Here is a 25,936-nt window from a genome sequence, read left to right as displayed (position 1 = left end):
AGTGAAAGAGACATGTATTTGATCCCTGTATTGGGAAGATCCCCTGAAGAAGAAAATGGCAACCCACTCCAGTATTCTTGCCTGGGAAACTCCATGGACAGAGGAGCCTGGCAGTTTACAGTCCATGGGGTCGCAAAACAGTGACATGCCTTAGCGACTAAACAACAACTCTTTCAGCTAATCATATTTATGCTAGGAGAGCTGTCATTTTTACTTAAGTGGGAATCTGATAAATTATAATTTGCAAATGCTACTTATATTTTTTCTCTTGAAAAACAGAAATAACAATAACTATTAAAGAATGACTGTGGGAGTGATTCACTCTTTTGTACCAGCTCACTGTACTCATTTATAATTAAATACCTGCTGTGACTAAGTATTGTGGAGGTGCTCTAGACATAGTAGTGAACAAGGGAGATTGCTTGTAGACATTCAAGGTTTCTCATCATTAGGGAAAATTCTCTATGGTAAATCTTGTAACATAAAATTTCTTGTCCTGATCAATACAGTCAATATATTTTAATGTTGATTGTGAAAGAATTCAAATGTTAAATGACATTGTTATTAAGCTCATTTGCATCTGTTAATTGTAAAATTGTATAAATTAATTCTGATATAATTTCCAGTCATAATTTTTGATTATAGCTTATAAGCATCAATAACCTTTTAATATTTAACACCGACTCAAATGACTTACATCCTCATATGTCCCATATCATTTCCTTCAGAAGACCATGAGTGTACGCTAAAGAAAAATGACTTGTAACATCAAGAGGTTTCCACTTCCCAACAACCGATGACTTCCCAGTAGAAGCTACTGCATATTCTTACTACAACTCACTTTTTTATAAACTTAATGTTTCATAAATAAATAAACTATATAATTAGGGCAGTGCATTTTTTTTAAATAAAAGAGTGTTACAATATACTGGCTCTGAAAATAATAGATTACCAAATATATAATGTCAAACACAAAAAATTCCAATAATGAACACATTCACTAAAAATTATCTGTGTTTAATAATGAGTAGAGACTTCCCCAGTGGCTCAAATGATAAAGCGTCTGCAGGAGAAGGCAATGGCAACCCACTCCACTACTCTTGCCTGGAAAATTCCATGGGCAGAGGAGCCTTGTAGGCTACAGTCCAAGGGGTCGCGAAGACTCAGACACGACTGAGCGACTTCACTTCACTTCAGTAATGAGTATGAACCACTATCGTGGGCTTCCAACATGGCGCTAGTGGTAAAAGAATCTGCCTGCCAATGCAGGAGACCCAGGAGACATTGGTTCTATCCCTGGGTCCGAAGATCCCCCAAGAAGGAAATGGCCACCTGCTCCAGTATTCTTGTCTCAGAAGTTCCATGAACAGAGGAGCCTGGCGGGTACAGTCTATGGGGTCGCAAAAAGAGTTGGACACAATTGAGTTTGCATGCACTATCTGATATAGTCCTTAAGGATCAAATTTTAAATTATCTTAAAAATAGGTAATTCTTTAGATAAAAAGTTGTATACTTAAGCTACATATTTGTAAACCCTCACACATATAGTAAGAAAATTATGTGCAGGTGGTTAGGTCTTAAATATTTAATAGTAATTTGCCAGCTTGATACAATATGTGATTCACATAAATACTTTATGACTAACAGTTTAGAGAAATGATGTTACTTTTGTAATTACAATTCACCTCTTTATCTTTTGATACTGAGTGAGTTTTATTGAGTATGATTGAAAATATAAAATTCATAGGCTAATTCTGAAATGTTATTCCAATAAAGTAAGTTCACCCTTGAGAGGAATTTTACCAGAATGATAAACTGGTTTTAGTCAAGATGTGAAATCCAGGTCATTAGTCAAAAGTGATATTCTTCTTGGTTAGCCAAGAAGCTGTTGAAATTGGGTAAGCCAAGAAAAACTAAAATGTTAAGTGAATAGAGAATCAGGAACATGCAAAGCCTACAGTAGAATGTCTTGTCATACCAGCTAGGTAAGAAGTGTAAAAACTAACCCAGCAATAAGATTGCTGAAGAGAAGTCTTAACAAAATGTTCCAACTGAGAAAAAGATATAGCAACCAGGAAAGAAAGCAGGCAGTACAAATTGCCTCTGAAGCAACTTTTACTGCCTCCAGAAGGAAATGTTTTCATGGCTGTGGCATTTTTTTTTTTTTTTTTTACTGAAAGCAAAATATTCACTCTAGAAGTTTGGCACTCTCAAATGCCTCTTCTGGGAACACGATAGGTAAAGATTTTCTAAATATCAAATTCATAGCACATAAAAACTTTGCAGGCAAATGTGACAATATTTTATGATATCTGCCACACATGCAAACTTTACAAAATAACATGAATATACAAAAAGATTTTTCTCTAACAGTAAGTTTTGACGACAGTGATTAGAGATTATTTTAATAAAGAACCTAAATAGTCAGCAAAAGACAGTTGGCTAAATTGATTAGGGCAATGCTATGTAATCATAAGAACTCCTTTGAAAAACTCCATTAAATTGATATATGTAGGGATGTAGATGACTATCATGTATGGTGAAAAATGCAAATTGCACAGCTAAGCGTATAATGTGACTAAGTTATGTATTCATATAACTACACATATATACTTGCATATTTATGATTGCATATATTTGTGTGCATAAATTATAGATATTGTGTATACAGATATAGATGTTCAGAACAGAATAAATAGGTAGATATTGAAATGTGGGGTTGTGTTTTGCGTATTCAGTGTTTATCTCAGTCAAGGTTGAGACAAGATCTGAAACTTTTAACTTTCCCCTCCAAATGATATTTATTTCCTAAAGCTTTAGATAACTTTTTACTTACAGTATTGTAGAGAAAAAGAAGGGAAAACAATGTATGCAGTGTAGAAAAATAATTTAATAACCCTCATGGGACATTTCTGTCTTCTTACTCAATTCTCTTACTTGCCGTTTGTCTTCACCCCCTCATCCTCGTCTCCAATCTCTCTCTCTTTTTCCTCATTCTCTTTCCTTCATTTTCTCTCTCTGCTTATCTCTCCTTCTCTCTCTTATACACAGACTCTTTCCTCCCCAGGCTGCTTTTTCATCCCCTCCTATTAGTCTCTGAACCATTATGTTTTAAGGAATTTTTCATTATCTCATGTACAGGAACAATGGCTATAAAGAGGTCATATTTCATAAATGGTTATCTTCCATAAATGGGAAAAATAACATTGTAAGATTGTCTTTTGTATATGAACATAAACATGTTTTAGAAAATTATGGCATGATATTCACCAAGCTATTGATAATAGTTATAGAAAATTTCGGGGAGTACAGTTGAGAGCAGGAAGACTCATAAACTATATATACATGCACGCCTGGCTTGTTTGTATGTTTGTAGCAAAAACACACTATTTTACTTTGCAATAAAATACACTATTTTGTATTTTTGTGTAAAATAAATACTTTAATCCAATGTTTCCACTCATCTGTGTCATTCTTATAGGCTCCTATCCTATCTTCTACCTTTAATCTTATCTCTTTCAATATACTGTTAATGGTATAACCAGCATGATTATTTTTAATGCAAATTTGATACTACTGCTCATGCTATACTTCTAAATGAATTGTTTTGATCTTAGGATAAAGGTCAGCTTTCTTAAAAGAACTTATAGTCTTCTTATGAAATATTATTATCTTTTTCCTCTTTAGCTTCATCTATTGTCTTTCTATTGTCATATTTTTCACTTTAGTTCTTTTAAAGGTCAGTCCTTTCTTCTATGATATTTAATAATTTTCTTCATTGCTAAAATTTCTCTTTCCCCTTTCTTCCAAAGCCCTCTATTTCCTACTGAAATTCTATTCAGTCTTTGGGATTATACCTAAATGCCCTCTCTTTTATTAATTCTTCTCTGAATTCAAAAGTCCCAGTAAGTGTAGTGTGCCTCATATCTATTCCTACAGCACAATGAATCTTTGCTCTTATCACCCTTATAACACATTACTCTTTTAAACTTTTCTATATTCTTCATTAGATACTAAGTTCCCTGAGAAAAATCATTCTATGCACTTTATTCAACGCTACATCCGAAATGCTTGGCTTGTAGGAGGTGTTAAAACAGATGTTTCAATAATAATCACTAAACCAGTTGGTAAGTAAATTGCATGTCTATTCACTATTGTAATAAATAATACATCAGACTTGCTCTATCAGCCAAAATGGGATAACTTGTATCAGACTAGCCTTCTCTTAAGAGTAAAGGTAGGGACTTCCTAGGTGGCCCAGTGGTTGAAAGTCTGCCTGCCAATGCAGGGGACAGAGGTTCGATCCCTGGTCCAGGAAGATTCCACATGCCACGGAGCAACTGAGTCTGTGCACCACATCTACGGAAACCGCAGGCGTGGAGCCTGTGCTCCTCAGCAGGAGAGGCCCTGCAATGAGAAGACCACACAACACAAAGAGCGTTCCCGCTCGACACAACTAGAGAAATCCACATGCAGCAATGAAGACACAGCACAGTCAAACATAAATAAAAAGAGCAAAGGTAAACTTCAAAAATACAAAAAAAAAAAAAAAAAAAAATCTTTTCAAAGCATAGAAAAGCGACTGTGGTGCTCAGGATTTGAGAGACAAAGGTCCTAGACAGAAAAAAAAAAAAATTGTATTGAAGAGGGCTCTCTATTCACCACTGCTTTTTTCCTCTGGACACTGTTTGTTTGTTTGTTTGTTTGTTTCTAATTACTCACAGGGCATAGCATTCAAACAGAAAGTTGTGGCTTGGAGGGTGCAGCAGTCTTACTGAGTAAGGAAGTCAAAGTGGAGTTTGAGGCTCCAATGAAGCAAGAGGGTACGAGCTAAGATGCTCCTGAGATATGGAAGCAATAAAGATGAGTCCATTATTTTACACAGTCTCCCTCAAGGAGTTTGGGTTTCCTCAACTGTACATGCACAAAGTAAGTATTTAAAAGGCAGCTGCTATGAGGATAAAATGAGATTTGGAAAATATTATGGTGTTAATGAGACAAAAATTGAGTTTGACGTCCAGCAAAGAAGGAGAACATTTCTAAATGCTTCTGAGATCTTAAAATTATTTCAATCACTTGTTGGACAAAGACAATTTTATTACAAGAGGAAAATTAAATGCTATCCTAGACAGGCATACTTAATCCTCATTACCCAAGGATTTCCTACTTGTAAATTTGCGTATTCATTAAAATTTATTTGTATCCCCCCACAAAACCAGTGCTTATGCTTAAGTGTTTTCACAATCATTTGTGGACGTGCACAGAGTGGTAAAACTTTTACATTGCCCAACACCTATATTCTCAACTGGAGTCAAGCAAGGTAATACTCTGATTTCTTGCTTCAGCTCTCAAATTACAGACAAACTTCCTTTCTGTGAAAATGTCTTTGTGATTTTTTGTTTCCTGTGATTTCTTTTTTAAAATGACCCCCAAAGCACATAGCTGAGTGCTGTCTAGTGCTTCTAAGTGTAAACAGGCTATATTTGCCTGATGGAAGAACTGCACGTTAGATAAGCTACACGTAGGCATGAGTTACACTGTTATTCCCGGGTGGCGCAGCGGTAAAGAATCCGTCTGACAATGCAAGAGACGTAAGAAACGAAGGTTCAATCCATGGATTGGGAAGATCCTCTGGAGTAGAAAATTGCAACCCACTCCAGTATTCTTGCCAGGAAAATTCCATGGACAGAGGAACCTGGTAGGCTACAGTCCATAGAGTCTCAAAGAGTTGGGCATGATTGAGTACACACACATGAATACTGTGCCGTTGGCTGTGAGTTCAATGTTAACGAATCAACTATGTATATTGAATATTGTTCTCTTTAACAGAAACACACATAAAACAATATTATATAAAGAATCCACCTGCCAATGAAGGAGGCATAAGAGATGCTAGTTCTATCTCTGGGTTTGGAAGATCCCTTGGAGGAAGAAAGGGCAACCCACTCCAGTATTCTTGCCTGGAGAATCCCATGGACAGAGGAGCCTAGCGGGCTACAGTCTGTAGATTCTCAGAGTTGGACAAGACTGAAGTGACTTAGCATACACACATCCGTGTACCTTTAGTATCTTGAGAGTATTGTGACAGAGGCCCCCAGGAACCTAGTTTTGTATTTCCCCTAAGAACATTGGTTCAGTGTTCACTAATTCAGTGACTCTATTGAACACAGTTATCAGAAATAGTGAGAACTGACAGAACCACGATTCACATGCCCTGAAAATTTTTTGTATAAAACATTAAGCATTTATTCAAAATTATAAGTTGAGACAGGAAAATAATCAAGAAACTAGAAGTCAAAAAAATAAAATACAAACACATACTAACATGAGACTCTTAGATAATCCAAATATTGCAGTTATCAGAGAACATAATTTTATTATGAATATTGACTTTATCATGATCATAATAATAAACACTGGGAAACCTATATAATACTCAACCATCCCCTATGACTACCTATAGACTTCATTGTGTTAATGGGCACTTTGCCTAACAGTTTAGAAGGTAACACTTAAAATAACTATATTAATTTGTCCCATAACATTAAAAAAACACAAATAAAATGTGAATAACAAGCTGGAATTCATAGAAAGTAATTAAATAAAAACTGAAAATTTGAAAAATAAATACATAATAACTAATGTATTCAAGAGCAGACTAGACACAGCAGAAGAATTAGGTAATTGAAAAGATGGTGAGTAGAAAAGTATCTAAATTGAAGCAAATACATGAATAAAGAAATGGAAAATATAGAAGTGAAAGAGATATATTGGATATAATAAAAGTTATTTTGAAAATTAAAAAATGAGATGAAAATTTCAAAAAGAAAAATATAAGTATATTGATACTAAGAAAGAAGAAAGAAAGAAAGTGAAGTCGCTCAGTTGTGTCCAACTCTTTGTGACCCCATGGACTGTAGACCACCAGGCTCCTGTGTCCATGGGATTCTCCAGGCAAGAATACTGGAGTGGGTTGCCATTTCCTTCTCTGGGGATCTTCCCAACCCAGGGATCGAACCCGAGTCTCCCACATTGCAGGCAGACGCTTTATCCTCTGAGCTACCAGGGAAGCCCATATTGGTACTAATTGGAGTACAAAATGTAGTAAGAGAGAATAAGAGGCAGAATATTAAAGTAGGTATTGGTCAAAATTCTAAGTATTGACCAAAATGATGAATCATAACTTGTCACACATAACAAACATTCTTTGAATTCCAAACATGATCAGTATTAAAAAAAAGTTATACTCAGGTACATACATCATGGTAAAACTGCTATAACCCAGTGACTAAGAGAAAAATGAGAGAGGCAAATGAAGAAGGAAGGGATCATTGTCAAAGGGCTAACAGTGAGAAGAACAGCTGGATCTTTAAAGAAAACATTGAAAGCCAAAAGACTATGGATGAGAGATTTAAAGGACAGAAAGGAAATAAATGTCAACCTAAGATTTTTATTCAATAAAAATATCCTTTTGAAATGAATCAACAGTTTTAACATAAAACTTTTTTCCATTAAAAAAAATTGAGAAAGTTTATTTAGTTGAAATTCATATGAGAGAGAAAAAAAAAAAAAACCTCCAAACAGCTTTGTAGGGAAAAGAAATGCAATTTTAGAAAAAGGTATTATAGTGTACAAATAAATAAAGGCTGCCAAAAAGAGACATTTCCATATAAATCTACATAAATTTTGACTGTTTAAAACAATAATAATGATTTGTCACTATTTCAAATATATGTAGGGGTCAGGGAGATCTCCTGGAGAAGGAAATGGCAACCCACTCCAGTATTCTGGGCTGGAGAATCCCCATGGACAGAGGAGCCTGGTGGGCTACAGTCCATGGGGTCACAGAGAGTCGGACACGACCAAGTGACTTAAGCACAGCAGCAGCAGCAAATATATGAGAGAACAAGACGCACGAAAACACCAAAACCAAAGCATAAAGGTAGGAGTGAAAAGAAATTGTTAGAGATATTTATAACTATCGTAGGAGAGATAAAAGTGCTTAAAATATACTCATATAACTATGAATGCTATAATCTCTACGTTTGGTAATTCACTTCTAATAAATAATAAACAGTGAAATTGAAACTGTTGGAGATCTGAGTCTAGGTCATAACAGCTGATACAGTTTTTATTGGTTTCTCTTTCTCATCTCAGTGTATTTTCTCTAGGTGCTTTCCCCAGAAATCCAGGCATCATGCCATGGGGAAGCCACATACAGTGTCCCTATATGTCCCTATATTTGTGTTTCTGTCATATTTCCACTTGAAATTTCAGCCAATAGGATCCTAGCATCAGTCTCCAAGCATATATGTAAAGTATCAGATAATTTCAGTCATCAGCACTCAGGTTGGCCCAGGTAATTCTGAATGGAGCAAAGACAATTTGCCCCACCTAGTCTTACCTAAATGGCTAATTTCTAAGGAAAATGAATGTTGTTTTTGTAGATAATAGAATACCAAGTGTTGCAAAGAAGAGGAGAGCTGGAACTCTCATAAGCTTTTAGTGAAAATATAAATTGGTACATCCACTATGAAATTCCCTGGTGGCTCAGAGGGTAAAGTGTCCGCCTGCAGTGCAGGAGACCTGGATTTGACCCCTGGGTCGGGAAGATCCCCTGGAAAAGGAAATGGCAACCCACTTCAGTACTGTTGCCTCGAAAATCCCATGGATGGAGAAGCCTAGTAGGCTACAGTCCATGAGATCACAAAGAGTTGGACACAACTGAGTAATATACAAATATCCATGACCCAGTATTTTGATTCAAGCTGTATGTCCAAATGAAACATATATATACATATATATATATATACACACACATATATAATATATATTATGCATATGTATGCTGAAAGACATACATGTAGCAGAATTTTTATAATATTTAGAAACTGGAAACAATCTAAAAGTTGTCATGGGTAAATGAATTGGAGCTTATCCATACAATATAATACATTGTAATTCATATAATATGATATAATGTTACTATAACATAATATAAAATAACTAATGACACATTCATCAACCAGATGAACTTTATAATCATGTATATATGATATGATTTTAAATATTGGGAATAGCATTTGGTTAGCATCCCTTTAAAAACAGAAAACAAGCAATCCTAGTTATTTCAAACAAAGTGCATTTAATACAGGGAGTTAAATACAAAAGTAATGAAAAGGCTTAGAAAACAATAAAAGGAAACTAGGATACTCAGAAAACTTTAGAATGTTTTGTTTTTTTTTTTTTAATTAATTTAACCTGAAGTCCAAGACAGCTAGTGAGCTGCCTAAGAAACCACCACCAAGAATGCTACAAAGGAAGCCAAAATGCTAAACAACCTCTGGAACTGCAGAAGTCCGTTTATATTGCTACTCTGGACAGAGCAGAGCCTCTAACACCTCGTCATGGAGACAGAGCATGCTCATGGCTGCCGTGTGATCAGTGACCACCTGTGTTGAGCTGCTGAAGCTGCCCCAACAGAGAGCTAGGTGTCTGTGCTTGCCTATCTCAATTATTATTCCCTGAGACTCTACCAGGAGCAAATAAAAAGTGATTCTCCCTTTCTTCAAGCTTTTTGGTCTTCCCAGTAGAAGAATTTAACCAGAAACCTACTGCCAAGGAGATCTGTTTAATCTTACTCCTAGCTCCCTGCAGTATGAAAACTGATGGGGAAAGTCATTTAGTCGTGTCCAACTCTTTGTGACCTCATGGACTGTAGCCCACCAGGCTCCTCTGTCCATGGAATTTCTAGGCAAGAGTAGTGGAGTGGGTAGCCATTCTCTTCTCCAGGGGGGGATCTTCCAGACCCAGGGATTGAAACTGGGTCTCCCACATTGCAGGCAGATTCTTTACCACTAGTAAAGAAAGCCCCTCCTGTACTATACCAAGGAGGGTAAAGTGCAGAATAACCAGTATAGTCCATTCTGTTATGCCTATTCAACCAGGGGATTTACTATAGCATCAAAGTGTTGAAAAGGCTGGGAAATAAATTGTATATAATGAAACTGTTCAGATATTAACATTAATACTCAGAAAACTAGTTATTACCCCTAGGTCAGGAGAAGTAAAAGGGAAAATCATATCCCTCAGTGCCCACAAGTGCCATGCTCTTGAGGTTGTTGGAGCCAGTAGACTGCATGTGGGAATTAAGAAAAGGGAGGATTCTGATTCACCTAACCAAGAGAGTGGAGGTGCTATTCACTGAAACATGCAGTGTTAGAGAAACAGAATCAGCTCTTCTTGGCAGAAATGTAAAAAACCTACATTCCCATTGGTGCTGCAGTGGACCAGAAAAGTGAAAGTGTTAGTCAGTGGTATCTGACTTTTTTGTGACCCCATGGACTATAGCCCACCAGGCTCTTCTGTTCATGGGATTTCCCAGGCAAGAATACTGGAGTGGGTAACCATGTTCTTCTCTAGGGGATGCTCTTGACCCAGGGATCGAACCCAGGTCTCCTGCATTGCAGAAGCCACCAGGAAGTCCCAAACCCACAGGCATAGCAGAGGGGAGCATGTACAGCCAGAAAAGGTGAAGGACGGCTAACAACCTACACAAGGGAAAGGTTTTGCTATTGAAACTATATAAAATATTAAGCAATTAACATAAATTGGATTACTAGAAAGTCAATATTTTTGTGTTAATTTAAAATCTGTAGCTTTTAAAGTTTTTAGAAATATAAATATTAACAAGCATTTGAAATTATTCCAATGACAATGTACATTTATGTACACAACAATACCAAATTCCATGCAGGTTGCTGAGACTAGTGTTTGCCCTAGAAATTATAAACAGAACTAATGTGGAAATTTAAATATAAACACTGCGGGTCAAGAGGTATTATGAGATACTTAGTGGTTTCACTAGTTAATCTCCATGAGAGAGTAAATATCTTTAGATAATGATTTAAATCATGTCCCTGAACAAGCAGCTCTATGATTTAAATATCTAAAATCAGCAGTTTTCCTGTTCATTTGCATTACCCAGAAAGACTTCTTCCTGCTCATAAAAACTCTTTGAAAGTAGGTCTTTCTGACCTTGAATGTCTTTTAAAACTATTATTCTACGATATTGGGCACTATCATCAGCATAAGACACGATGTACCATGTCAACTGTATTTTCTCCACAAGCATTTATTGAAAACCTACTACTTTACTATGCTCCATCTGTTGAGGGAGACAAAAATAAAATAGTGAAATTGATCAATCTTTCTGCCCATAGATATTTCTTTGTTTTTGTATTTTGTTTTTGTTTTCATTTATTTTTATTAGTTGGAGGCTAATTACTTCACAATATTGTAGTGGTTTTTGCCATACATTGACATGTGTCAGCCATGGATTTACATAGATATTTCAATCCAGTAGATAATTGACTACTATTTTTGAAAAACTCAGAGGAAATCAGTGTAACTGATACCTGGATTGTAGTGTTTAGCGAACCTTCTCCAGTGTTCTTGCCTGGGAAATTCCATGGACAGAGGAGCCTAGTGGGCTACAGTCCATAGCCAGGAGTCAGATGCAGTGAGCAGTGCTAAATGAGCCTGGGGACATATCACATGGCTAAAGGAACAATACTGAAGATATTGATCTTAATATATTTATCTTTATCTTGAGAAAGGATGATATTAAGGAATATTTAACAACATAATGTCAAGATCAAATAAGTGTGCTTTGAAAGATCACTTTAGCTGCTCTGCATACAATGAATTCAGAGATGCTTTTGCAACAGTTAGGTAGAGAGACATTGGTGGACGTAACATGGACAAAGTGTTCCAGGAAGGAGGGAGGGATGGGCAGATTGGAGAGACATTTAGTGAGCAAAGGATTAAGGCTGGCAAGATTGAATGAACATCCACACCAAACACTAAAACAAAACACCTCATATCTTCTCACATGACTTTCATTCTCACTGCTGCGCCAAAAGGAGTTTCTTAAAGGCCCTTAGTCATACTCTCTCTTCAAAATCAACAGTTATTTCTTGGTTTTCTTTCTTGTTGTCCTCTGTAGCTATTAATAGGTTCCCTGGTCTCTCATACTTCTCTGATCTAATTGTTCCCTATATTGAACTTTCTTGGAGGATTTACTCTAAGCCAAATCTTTGGCCAAGTTTCCTGTTTTCATTGATCATAACACTCACCCCAGGTGTACTATAGTCCTATAGTCAAAACCTTAGACTTGTTTTGAGTCCCTTTTCTTCTGTCAAATTGGTTGACAAGTTCTATTGACTATTTACATCTAAAATATCTCTTTCTCTCATACTCTTCATTTCTGCAGTCTCACTCTACCTGAGTTAAGTTCAGTCACTAAGCCGTGTCTGACTCTGCGACCTCATAGACTGCAGCACGCCAGGCTTCCCTGTCTATCACCAACTCCCAAAGCTTGCTCAAACTCATGTCCATCAAGTCAGTGATGACATCCAACCATCTCACCTTCTGTCATCCCCTTCTCCTCCTGCCTTCAATCTTTCCCAGCATCAGGGTCTTTTCCAATGAGTCAGTTCTTTGCATCAGGTAGCCAAATTATTGGAGTTTCAGCTTTATCATCAGTCTTTGCAATGAACATTCAGGACTGATTTCCTTTAAGATTGACTGTTTTGATCTCCTTGTGGTCCAAGGGACTCTCAAGAGTCTTCTCCAACACCACAGCACAAAAGCATCAATTCTTTGGTGCTCAGCTTTATTGATGATCCAACTCTCATATCCACACATGACTACTGTAAAAACCATAGCTTTAACTGTATGGACCTTTGTCAGCAAAGTAATATCTCTGCTTTTTAATATGCTGTCTATTTTTGTCATAGCTTTTCTTCCAAGGAACAAGCATCTTTTAATTTCATGGTTACAGTCACCATGTGCAGTGATTTTGGAGCCCAAGAAAATAGTCTGTCACTGTTTCCGTTGTTTCCCCATCTATTTTCCATGAAGTGATGAGGCCAGATGCCATGATCTTCATTTTCTGACTTTTGAGGTTTAAGCCAACTTTTTCACTCTCTTCTTTCATTTCCATCAAGAGGCTCCCTAGTTATTCTTCACTTTCTGCCATAAGGATGGTGTCGTCTGTATACCTGAGGTTATTGATATTTCCCCATGCAATCTTGATTCCAGCTAGCGCTTCATCCAGTCTGGCATTTTGCATGATATAATCTGCATATAAATTAAATAAGCAGGGAGACAATAAACAGACTTGACATACTCCTTTCCCAATTGGGATCCAGTCTATTGTTCCATGTCCATTCTAACTGTTGCTTCTTGACCTGCATACAGATTTCTCAGAAGGCAGGTCAGGTGGTCTGGTATTCCCATCTCTAAGAATTATCCACAGTTTGTTGTGATCCACACAGTCAAAGGCTTTGGGGTAGTCAATGAAGCAGAAATAGATGTTTCTCTGAATTTTCTTGCATTTTCTATGATCCAGTGGATGTTGGCAATTTGATCTCTGGTTCCTCTGCCTTTGCTAAATCTGGCTGGAACTTCTAGAAGTTCTCGGTTCACATACTGTTGAAGCCTGGCTTGGAGAAATTTGAGCATTACTTTGCTAGCGTGTGAGATGTTCCAATGGTGTGGTAGTTTGAACACTCTTTGGCATTGTTTTTCTTTGGGACTGGAATTAAACTGACCTTTTCCGGTCCTGTGGCCACTGCTGAGTTTTCCAATTTTGCTGGCATATTGAATGCAGCACTTTAATAGCATTATCTTTCAGGTTTTGAAACCACTCAACTATAATTCTATCACTTCCACTAGCTTTCTTCATAATGATGCTTCCTAAGGCCCACTTGACTTTGCATTCCAGGATGTCTGGCTTTAGGTGAGTGATCACACCATTGTGGTTATCTGGGTTATTAAGATATCTGGGTCATTATCTTGGTCTTTCTACCTCACCTACTTGCATTTCTATGGTACCTTCCTCCTCACTATTCCCACCAACTCCAAATCTACCCCTCTCCATTTCAGTTTACACATGATTGACATACTAGCTGTAGATAGCTTAATTCTGTGTTCAAAAATATATAATTTCTCTGAAAACAAATCTTCTACACCATTGACTACCATACAATTTTCTATGTCCCCTGATACTAACTTACATTCCAATCTTAATGGAAACTACCCACTTATACTAGCCATTTTAAGTTTACCAGTCCATATGTCCATGTCCTGTAACACAATATTATTTATGTTTTAAAAAGTACATGCATATATACCCATGAAAATATATGACAATACACGTTCCATCAATGAATTGAAATCTATGGCTAGGAAGAGAGGTGAAAGGGAGATATACTTTATTGTTGAATCATTTATGTTTTGTACTGTGCAATGTATTGTATGTCTTCAAAAATATTCAAATCATCCTTTCAGAATATAAAGATGAAATGGTGTCATTTTATCTCAATAGGCATAATATTTAAAGGTCAAATTTAATATTCAACAATATTCAGGCAGTGGAAATTATACCTGCCTTTGCAAATAAAATCAAGTTAACTTAAATGCAAAAAAAATTGTGCTAAGCAGTGTGAGGAAACACAGAGAAAATACGTGATTGCAGCCTTTCATGGAAATATTCCACCTTAGAAAATCTAAAACCAATATCATCCATTTAGTTTACTCCTAAATTGTAAACTGGACCCAAGATTTGCATTTATATGTAGTTAGTTGCATATGTGTGTGCACATGCTTAGTCATGTCTGATTCTTCGTGAACCCATGTACTGTAGCCAGCCAAGCTCCTCTGTACATGGGATTTCCCAGGCAAGAATATTGTAGTTTCCTTCCTCTAGGAATCTTCCCAATCCAGGGGTCGAATCTGCATCTCTTGTGTCTCCTGCATTGGCAGGCAGATTCTTTACCACTGTGCCATGTATTTACATAAAAGGTGAGCAGTTGAGTGAGATAACTACCTGCTATGCCAATCTATTTCCTTTTCCCTTTTTCAGTATTTATTTGGTTTTGTTTATATTTTTAGATAACATTTCATTTTCCCTCTGGAAAATCAACCAATTTCTTTTGTAGTCTGAGATGGACTATGGTGTTGGAGAAGACGTTTGAAAGTCCCTTGGACTGCTAAGAGATCAAACCAGTCCATCCTAAAGGAAATCAATCCTGAATATTCATGGGAAGGACTGATGCTAAAGCTGAAACTCCAATACTTTGACCACCTGATGCGAAGAACTGACTCATTGGAAAAGACCCTGATGCTGGGAAAGATTGAAGACAGGAGGAGAAGGGGACGACAGAGGATGAGATGGTTGGGTAGCATCACTGACTTGATGGGCATGAGTTTCAGCAAGCTCTGGGAGTTGGAAATGGACAGGGAAGCCGGGCGTGCTGCAGTCCATGGGTCTGCAAAGAGTCAGACACACCTGAGTGACTGAATTGAACTGAGTCTGAGATGAGTTGATCCTAGCTGGCTCAGTTGTATGAGTTTCCCTAACAGGGAAACCGAGAACCAATTGACTGTGATCAGTTCACAGATGGACAGAAAGTTGCAACCTGTCAGTCCCTAGGTTTTTGCTGCAGTGTTTAAATAAGCAGCAGGTACTCTTTCTGTGTTATTAAACAAGTAGGCTATAAGCTTAAAATTGCCCATTTTTTAAATTGGGTTGTTTGGGATTTTTTGAGATTCAGTTGTATGAGCTGCTTATATATTTGGTTAATAACCCCTTGTTGGGCTTCCCTGATGGCTCAGATGGTGAAGAATCTCCCTGCAATGCAGGAGACCTGGGTTCAGTTCCTGGGTTGAGAAGATGCCTTAGAGGAGGAAATGGCAACCCACCGCAGTATTCTTGCCTGGAGAATTCCATGGACAAAGGAGACTGGAAGGCTACATTCCATGGGGTCGCAAGAATCAGACGCGACTTAGCTAACACTTTCACTTTTTCTTTCAACCTCTGTCAGTTATATCATTTACAAATATTTTCTCTTATTTTCTAGGTTATATCTTAGTTTTATTGATAGCTTCCTTTGTTGTGCAAAAGTTTTTAAGTTTAATTAGGTCACATTTGCTTATTTTTGCTCTTTTATTTTGCCTTGGGAGACATATACCAAAAAAAAAAAAAATTGCTACAAATTATGTCAATAAGTATTCTGCTCATTTTGTCTTCTAGGAGTTTTATGGTTTCAGGTTTTACATTTCAGTCTTTAAACCATTTTGAGAAGTTGGGTTTTTTTGTTTGTTTTGGTATATGGTGTGAGGAAATGTTCTAATCTGTCTTTCATGTAGCTGTCCAGTTTTCCCAGCACCACTTACGAATGGGACTGTCTTTTCTCCATTATATATTCTTGCTTCCTTTGTCATGGCTTAATTGACTGTAGGTGCACCGACTCTCAGCATGCATCGATGATGCCCCGCGGAGGCATGACTACAATCAGGGATCCGGGTAGTGTCCGAGGTGCTCCTTGATTATGTACCAACAATGACTGCTGCCTCCTTCTCCAGGCTCCGCCTCGGGACCTGGTTGCCTCGGTATCCCACGTCTGAGCCTTTTTCTTGGGCAGGACTGCAGCAGATCCAGTACCACGCTGTGATGTGGAGTGTGTGGGGCCAGAATGTTTGTCTGGCTCAGGCTGGGGTGTGCAGCAGGTGGTCTGGGGACAACCAGCAGCCAGCAGGGCACACTCTTCTCCTCATTGCCTCTGGGACTAGCCTGACCATCCATAAACGTGTGTTCCTCCCAGGAAGAGTCCAGGCTTCCCACAGCCCTTCCATCTGTCCCAGCAGCCCTCCAACCAATGCCAAAGCAGCATTTCTTCTCTGTAGGACCCCAAGTCTGGGTCCAACCTGTAGCTTGAAGTGCTCATTCCCCGGGGTGAATCTCTACCCATGTAATCATCATTTTCCTCCCAGTCCCCTCCCAGAGGTACTGGGAGGTCCTGGTCCAATCACTTTCCTCCCCTTTCTATCTGATTATGTGTCTATCTTTCATACGGCCTTGGTTGTATACGAGTCCTTCTGCTGGTTTTCTGTTTTCAATGAGAATCATTTCACATGTAGATGCATTTTTGATGTATTCATGGTGGGAGGTGAGCTCCACATTCTTTTAGCCCACCATCTTTATCCTGCCTAGTACAGTGCGCTACTTTTCATTACATTTCTTTCAATTGTAATGAAATGTTTCATTAATTATTTATTGAAAAAATTATTTACAATGATTAATTCTGCATTTGTTACTCCTACAATGATTAATTCTGCATAGGTTATAAACTCAGCGACAGCCGGGATCACATCAATGCTGTCTTACTCCTCTCCACAGTCCCAGGAGATAGTCAAAATGAATCAAATATTGAATCAACTTCCAATAAATGTTAAAATGCTTGCAGAATTGTATTTCAGATTCTGTTGTGCTAAACACGTCAAGTAATGTTGACAGTAAGTGTCTCTTACTTTTGTCGTTGTTGTTCTAAATTAGCTCAGTATGCTGTATAGAGACCAGCACCCAAAACAGAATGTCAAGATTAGAATTTCTGACCAAGTCAGCTTGTTTGAGTCTCATCTTTAATAAGAACAATCTCAAGATCAACAGCCACAAATGAGATTTTAAAATTATTCTAAAAGTTCACTGTTCAGAGAAAAGTCCCATTTTAAAAAGAAATATTATATATGCCTCTAACATGTTTTGAAATGTTAGCTTAAAAAAGGTGCAATTTCTGGTATTGTTTTCATAAATGTTTAGATACTTTGATCCTTGAAAATAGATCCATAAGGTTATATTTATTCCTTAATGCTTGCCTAAACTCCATTTATATAAATAATTTTATTTTTTGATTTTCAAATAGCAAGTATTTTTCAATTATGTCATTATTGGGTTTGATTAAATTGTGATTTTTGGAAACAGAAATAAGTACCATGCTTCATGTGATAGCATGTTCACCATTTATTTCAGATAAATTTTGCTTGAACTTATATTTATTCTGGGAGTTAAGGAAGGAGAGCAGATGAATATTAAATGTATTCAACATAAATACTGCAGAAAGATTCCTCTGCAATTTGTTTGCACACTTTTTAAAAATTTCAATATATAATCATAAGTGCTGATTGAATCTTTTTTCACTCAAGTGAATTTTAATAATAAAACTCCTTTTATCTCATTATTCTTTATGCTATCCACCAAATACAAGAATGAAACTATAGAGAAAAAGCTTATTACCATCCAAATATTTCAGCATTAGCAAGGACCATTAGAAGTTTACAACTTGTATAACACATTTGCTTATTTAAAGTTACAAGCAGAGTTTCTTTGCTTATTCAATGGATTTGGTACTCTTATCAAAAACAGCTGCCAAAGACGTTTATTTCTGGACTCTCAATTCTCTTCCATTGCTCTGTTTGCTTATAAAGACCAGTATATAGACATATGCCCGACAACATTGTTTTGGTTGCTGTAGCTTTGTAACAAATTTTAAAACTGGGAAGTGTGAGTCCTCCAGATTTGTCACTTATAAATATTATTTTGATTATTTGGACTCATAAGTTCCATATGAATTTGAGAACCAGCTTTTCCACTTAAACAAAAAAATGTATTCCTAAAATCATAAAAATGTTCAGTCTTTCATAATCGTAATGTCAGCTCTGCTGTGGCATGCTAAGTTGCTTCAGCTGTGTCCAGTTCTATGTGACCCCATAGACTGCAGCCCTCCAGGCTCCTCTGACCATAGGACTCTCCAGGCAAGAATATCAGAGTGGGTTGCCATGCCCTCCTCCAGGGGATCTTTCCGACCCAGGAATCAAACGGGCCTGTCTTAAGTCTCCTGCACCAGCAGGCAAGTTCCTTACCACTAGTGCGACACGGGAAGTCCCAAAGTCAGCTGCAGGTTTTTCCATATAATGCGTTTTGTCATGTTGAGATTTTCTTCTACTCCTAGTTTACCCTAATGAGAGGGTATTGGATTATCTTAAGTGCCTTTTTTCTTTTTCATCAATTAAGATAATTTTTTTTCTTTTCTTCATACCAGTAATGTGATATATTACATAGCTGTGATTTTCTTATGTTGAATCACTTTAATTCTGGGATAAATCCCACTTGGTCGTATTATGTAATCTTTTTAATGTGATGTTGGGTTCAGTTTGCCAGTATTTTGTACTTATATTTATAAGAAAAATTGTAATTTTCTTTTATGGCTTTAACTGGCTTGATATCGCAGTAATGCTGGCCACATAGAATGAATTAGGAAGTGTTACCTTCTTTTCTATCAAACATTTTGTAGAATTCACTAGTAAAACCATCTGGTCCTGGACTTTTCTTTGTTTAGAGGCTTTTGATTACTAAAACAATCTCTTTGTTGCTGCTCTGTTGAGATTTCTTTTTCTTCTTGAGTCAGTTTAGATTTAACTTGTCAGTATAATTTGTTTTTAAGAATTTGTTGATTTCATCTATGTTCCCTAATTTATTGACATACAGTGTTCATAAAATTCCCTTATAATCCTTTTCACCTTTGAAAAGTTGGAGTTAAATACCCACTTTCATTTCTTGCATTAATTATTTGTAATGTTACTAAAAAGTAACATTCAATGAAGTCTCAATTTTATGCTGTTCTGTTCAGTAAATATTAAGACAATTAAGAACTTTTATTTTGTCATTCAGTGATGCAAAAATATGTGATATTTTTACCTCAGTATTCCTAAGGAAATCATCAGAAATTCATATATTAAGTGAAAAAGATTTGTTTCAGAATTCTTTACAATAGTAAACACTTATAATCTAAATTACCAGCATTAGGTAATAAATAATACTATGGAATCTCTTTGAAATGAATTATTATATAGATAACAAAAATGTAACATAATACTTAATGTATTTATTGAAATGGAAAATCTCAAAATATGTATTTAAAAAAACTGAAGGAATACAAAATGTTGAAATGTTATATAAAATACAGAGGTAAACCTGTTTTTGAAGATGCCATGGGACAGACTTTCTGCTCTGATTTTCCTTGATCTTACTGTCAGAGAGAATTCCAGATGAGCTAAAGATCTGAGTTCAAGCTCTCTACCTTTGGGAGAAAGAATTGAGTCAAATGAAAAATACTGAATTTCCATAGACCTGGAATGAGTCATGGCTCTATGAGCTGGCTAACCTATTTTAGCTTGTGTGTGCCTAATTAGTATATCAGGTTATTGGGAGCACAGTATTTTCCCACATTTTCAAAATTATACCTTGTAAACTTTACCAGCCTCATTCAGTCCTTCAGAATAATAGTCCAAATTGAAACTGTGGGTAGAGTTGAACGAGTAGAGTTTCTTCAGTAGAAAGAGTTTGACTTTGATTTATGCTGATTTTTAAAATTTTGAATACTTAATTGTTGGGATTTAAACATTTTACTATGCCTTGAGGCCTAATGGAATGTAACACAATTATAATAAACAGAAACATAAAATTATCTAATTATGTTACTTGTTTAGAAAAATGCAAAAATATGTTCTTATGTAGATTGCATCAAAGCCAGTGAAGCTTCCAATGATCCTGCCTCAGGCCACAAGTCTCTGGGGTTATATCCTCCACCCTGAAGAGACAGATAAGAATGGTATATTATCTCACAGTTCTGCTCATTCTGACAAAACTGCTCATCCCTTTTCTTCTTAGGCACCCTTCTGACATAAGCAAATCTAAACCTATATGACTGATGCTATTCCCACATTCATAAAACCCAGAGAATTTCCTTCAAGAATGATTTATATTTATTCTGCTAGCAAATTTGTTATAATTTTTTAAATCTATGAGTCCCAAGAAGATACTATGAAAAATACTTAAATAGTACTACTATTACTACAGCTGTTGCCACTACTAATAAAAAAGCAAACATTGGAAATAATAAAGAGACAAAAAAAGTCTTAGTCTGTATGATAGATACTGTGACTACCAAGTGTCCATCTGGTCTACTAGCTTTCAATTCTGGACCACAGAGAGCAGAGAATGAGCTATGTACAGTTTTTTCCTTTAAGAAACATCAGCGTTAGTATCTATCACACTTACAAGCTCTATAGTGGCTTCTATAAGACCTGTAAACTGAAGAAGTCCTGCCTTCCAGTTGAAGACATGGTGCTTTGACACAAAGGCATGTCTTCTTAAAGTACTTGAGTCAAAAGCCAAGGAAGACTGGCTTTTACTTAACTTGTCAAGGGAAATGCAGGTCTAGAAATTTTATGGCATACAGATGAGTCCAGGAATAGGGAGAGGTTCCTAAAGAGAGGCCGCAGAGATGACAGTGAAAACTGGGGCTGAAAACAGTGAACTTGTTCTAAAATTTTCCACTTTTCCTTGATCCAACTACAATTAACATTCAAAGAATGAGCTCTCTAAGCCAGGGCTATGGACATTCTAATATAGTCTAAGACAGTATTTATGTAATTCAATACTTTTTTTCCTCATTTGTTTGCTCTGTTCATCCCCATAGAAATTTTGCAGGGTTTACATGAGAAGCCCTGTTGCAAAGTATCTGTTGTATATAAACCAAGATATCAGAACAGCATATCTGGCTGGTGAGGTCACTGCATGGGTGATTGATTGGGATCATAGCCTTTCTAACCGCTCTGCAACAGCTGAGCAGTTGTTTAATTGACTGCTTCATAAATGGTTTCAAGTATCCAAACTGAATAGTGTCAGTTTAGCAAATTCACATCAATGTAGACAAAGAATCAAACCTAGGTGATTGATCTAAATGAGTTTGTATGATTTAAAGGAAAAGAAAGCACTGATTTTTGAGAAGTATTATATGTTTGTCATTAGGCTGAGCAATTTGTTTCTCATTCAAAGCCTGTGAAGTAAATTTTTATCCCCATTTGACTCTTGAAAAACTTATACTCACAAGAGTTAAGAAGTATCTCTGAGGTTACATGCTTTTTTAAGTGACAGAACCCAGATTCAAACTGATCTGTTGCTTCCAAACCTAGTGTTCCTTATGTCGCACTGTGCCATACCATTTCTCACTAGCACTAATGTTAACTGCCAACTCAGAATGGCATTATTAAAATGAAGGTGATGGAGCTAAAGCCAAGTTTAGGAAGGTACATCTTTCCAGAATTCCCATTAGGAACAAAAGAGCAAAAGAGCTGACTTTTTAAAATACCATGAGCTAAATACTCGACATGCATTACCTCATTCCTCTAACAATTCTGTGTGCTGTTACCATCAATGTCCATCTTACATATAAAAAACTAAAAGACAAAAGACAAAGAAACTTACATGTCTTTTAGCCAGCACATGAAAACAACCCAAAGCCAGAATTGTTAAACATTTTGATGGATGTATTTGTATCCTTTTTATAATCCTCTCATAGTAAGTATTTCATTAAATACTGTTTCTTGTCATTACTTTCATTGCCTCTTTTCATGTTCTATTATTGAAGTTTCTTGACAAAAACAGAGCAGAGATGTCTTCTTTTTAATGCCCGAATGATCACCACAAACAAGAAACTGGATATTGACCTTTATCTCTCCAAGTTAAGACTAGGCCAGCATTGGAACTGGACAATGTAACTTTGTCCAAATATCAATTTTTATACATTCTACATCCATAACTTAAAGCATTTTTCTTGATATAAATATGTTAACAAGTAGAATCTTTAAATTAAAAAGGCATTTTAGTAAAGATTGGAAATAAAATATTATTTCACATTGAGGTTAGTGAAGCCAAAGTAGGCTTTTAATACTCCATCAAAGGTTGAACCCATGTATACTTAGAGAGGGATGATAATTAAATTATCCTATTAGTTAAAAATAAGAAATGTTATTTGATGTTATATATTTGCTTAAGTTACACTTTATTTTGTGCATGCTCTTTAAAATCTACATCTTTATAGTAACCACAACTTTCTACTATGGTCTGCTCAATTTATTTAAAAATCCTCAGATTTCATTCATAGGGGTAATTTTATCACTGAAACTATATAATGGAAAAATAAAGTAATAGAGTATGATATAATATAAGGCACATTTGGATATCAGTCAACAATGATGTTAGCAGGATATTCAGAACTTTTTTAATAATACCAGAAAAAAGTAAATGCAAATTACATTAATACAAATCTGCTCTGTTTTAATTTACCAATGAGTCAGAATTAACCTCATCAGTCTTTTTCTGAAGTAATGTACAATCTTATGTATAATCTTTTCATGCAAAGAAGGCACAATAAAGAACAGAAATGGTACAGACCTAACAGAAGCAGAAGATATTAAGAAGAAGTGGTAAGAATACACGGAAGAACTGTACAAAAAAGACCTTCATGACCCAGATAACCATAATGGTGTGATCACTCACCTAGAGCCAGATATCCTGGAATGTGAAGTCAAGTGGGCCTTAGAAAGCATCACTACAAACAAAGCTAGTGGATGAAAACTGGATGAAATTCCAGTTGAGTTATTTCAAATCCTAAAAGATGATGCTATGAAAGGGCAGCCCTCAATATGCCAGCAAATTTGGAAAACTCAGCAATGGCCACAGGACTAGAAAAGGTCAGTTCTCCCAATCCCAATGAAGGGCAATACCAAAGAGTGTTCAAACTACTGCACAATTACACTCATCTCACATGCTAGCAAAGTAATGCTCAAAATTCTCCAAGCCAGGCTTCAACAGGATTTCTGGTTTAAAAGAAACGGATAACCCCAATAGAAACCAGTTGAGAGCCCATGATAAGTTTCAACAATGCTTATTTGATAAACATTTGTCAACATGATGTGATACGTTATAGTTGAAGAAAGCAAGACTTACAGTCAAAAAGACCATTTGCAAAGATAAGGACGTATCTGTTCTAGAAAAAGTGACAGCTGCAAATACAGCGTGTCTGCTGCATAGAGTTCAAGGGAAGGCGCCCCAGCTTATTGACTGCAAAGGTAGCTTTATTAACCTTTCTGACATTTCCATTACACTGTGAATGACTTGAAGGGAAAGACTGTCTTACTCATAGCTGCAAACCCAGAATAGCCTGGTACATCCTAGGAACCCAGTTAACATGTACAGAAAGGAAAGAATTAAGCAAACTTCTACTCTTGATGAGAAACATAGACTATTCTGCAGAAAATTTATAATCAAGGTTTTTTGACAATTGGATATACTGACCCTGGTGAGGGTCTGGTGAGGGTCTGACAGAGAAAGAAAGGAACAAGTTTTTGAAACAATTATAATAGTTTTTAAAAAATGATTGCAAGGTAATGGAAATAGGGCATAAATTTTTAAAAAATTAGGGGAAACACTGAAGACATTACAAAGGTAAAGTCTGTATACATTGACTATATGTAGACATTGTATGCAATGTATACAATGTATAATGTATAATGTATACATTGACTATATGTGACTTTTAAGAGAATGAAGCCAAACACAAGAATAACAATGACTCCTCAATACTGCCCTATAGAAAATCTTTCTCCTTTGCTCTAAATTTATAGTTCCAACTACCCACTCTGACAACTCTGAGACAATTCTGTCTCATCATTCCCAAATTAATTTATCTTTAAACACTTTTTCTATATTCCCACCCACATCAACAGACAACTTGTTTTGTTTCCCAGTCTTGCCTTGGGACCAATACCACTGCCTCCCATCTTCCCAAAGAGGCCTCTCATTAATCTCATGTAAAAAAGTTCATTAGACGGAAAGCAAGTGTTTTTCATTAAGTAAGGGAAGAAAAACTTGTGGATGAGTTAAGTTTCTGATTGCCAGCTTTAGCTTTAAAAGTGTAAAAAAGTTCACAAGTGCTTATGTAGGGAGGAGTAGAAGAGAAAGGAAGCATATAAGAGCAAAGAAAATACTTTAAAAATGGACAAAAACAATGCACTAAATTCCCAGGTAACAATAAGGGTCACAAGCAGACAAGAAATTTGCCATTCCCCTTCCCCTTTAGTTATTTGGCTTAAATGAAGAAAAGATGGGGTACCAGGATATGGAATGTTAGTCACTCAGTTGTGTTCTTCGACTCTTTGTGACCCCATGGACTATAGACTGTCAGGCTCCTCTGTCCAGGGAATTCTCCAGGCAAGAGGGTTGGAGTGGTTGCCATTCCCTTTTCCAGGGGATCTTTCCAACCTGGGTTTCCTGCATTGCAGGAAAATTCTTTACCATCTGAACCACCAGGAAGTTGAAGGGGAGTACCTAAAGGCCATCTGTGAAAGTATAAAACTCTTGCTCTTAACACAGACAAGATGACTTGCTCTATAAAGATAAGAGTCTTGAGAAAAGATCATTAAAAACTCCAAAATTGGTGTTTTGCTAAAACCCTAAAAGAGTCAAACCACTAAGGACCACCTATCTTAATGGCTGTTAATGACTTTGTGATAATATTTGAACCTCAAAATAAATATCATAATAAAGATAAAAGGAAAAAGGAGAAGAATGATTCTAAGAAAGAGGAAATATGAAGAGAGAATTATAAAGTTTGGACTGTAATCATCAGCATCAATGGCTTTATTGATATTGTCAAAAACTTCATAAAATATGAAAAAATTCTAGTTATTATAATGCCAAAAACATAAAACATCTAGGAATAAACAATACATGAAATATGTAAGAGCATGGAAGAATACTAGAAAGCAGCCCATAACACTTACATGAAAGGAAAGTGAAAGTCACTCAGTCGTGTCCGACTCTTTGTGACCCCATGAACTATACAGTCCACAGAATTCTCCAGGCCAGAATCCTGGAGTGGGTAGCTGTTCCCTTCTCCAGGGAATCTTCCCTATCCAGGAATCAACCCAGGTCTCCCACATTGCAGGCTGATTCTTTATCACCTGAGCCATAAGGGAAGCCTATATAAAATATATTTCAAAAGAATAAAGGAATTTTATTTTTTAAAATAACTAAAACAGTACCATTTTGACCTCAATGCATTGGTTTCAGAGATTCTATGAACTTCCTGAAGTGTCAGGCCAAATTTTCTGTGTATGACATTTGTGCATATTTTTCAGGGAGAGGCTTTATCTTTCATAAGGTTTATTAAAGTCACTGTAATTAAAA

General features: G+C 36.4%; 1 pseudogene; it reads right to left on the bottom strand.

The window, feature by feature from the left end:
- The window catches only part of LOC122438930, a 36,964-nt pseudogene extending 20,313 nt beyond the window's left edge, over positions 1 to 16,651 (bottom strand).
- Between the last annotated feature and the right edge of the window lie 9,285 nt (positions 16,652 to 25,936).

Source organism: Cervus canadensis, chromosome 3 (genome assembly GCF_019320065.1).
Source record: "Cervus canadensis isolate Bull #8, Minnesota chromosome 3, ASM1932006v1, whole genome shotgun sequence".
Taxonomy (NCBI): Eukaryota; Metazoa; Chordata; class Mammalia; order Artiodactyla; family Cervidae; genus Cervus; species Cervus canadensis.
Note: the sequence above shows the minus strand (reverse complement) of the source record. Positions and strands in the feature narration are given on the sequence as shown.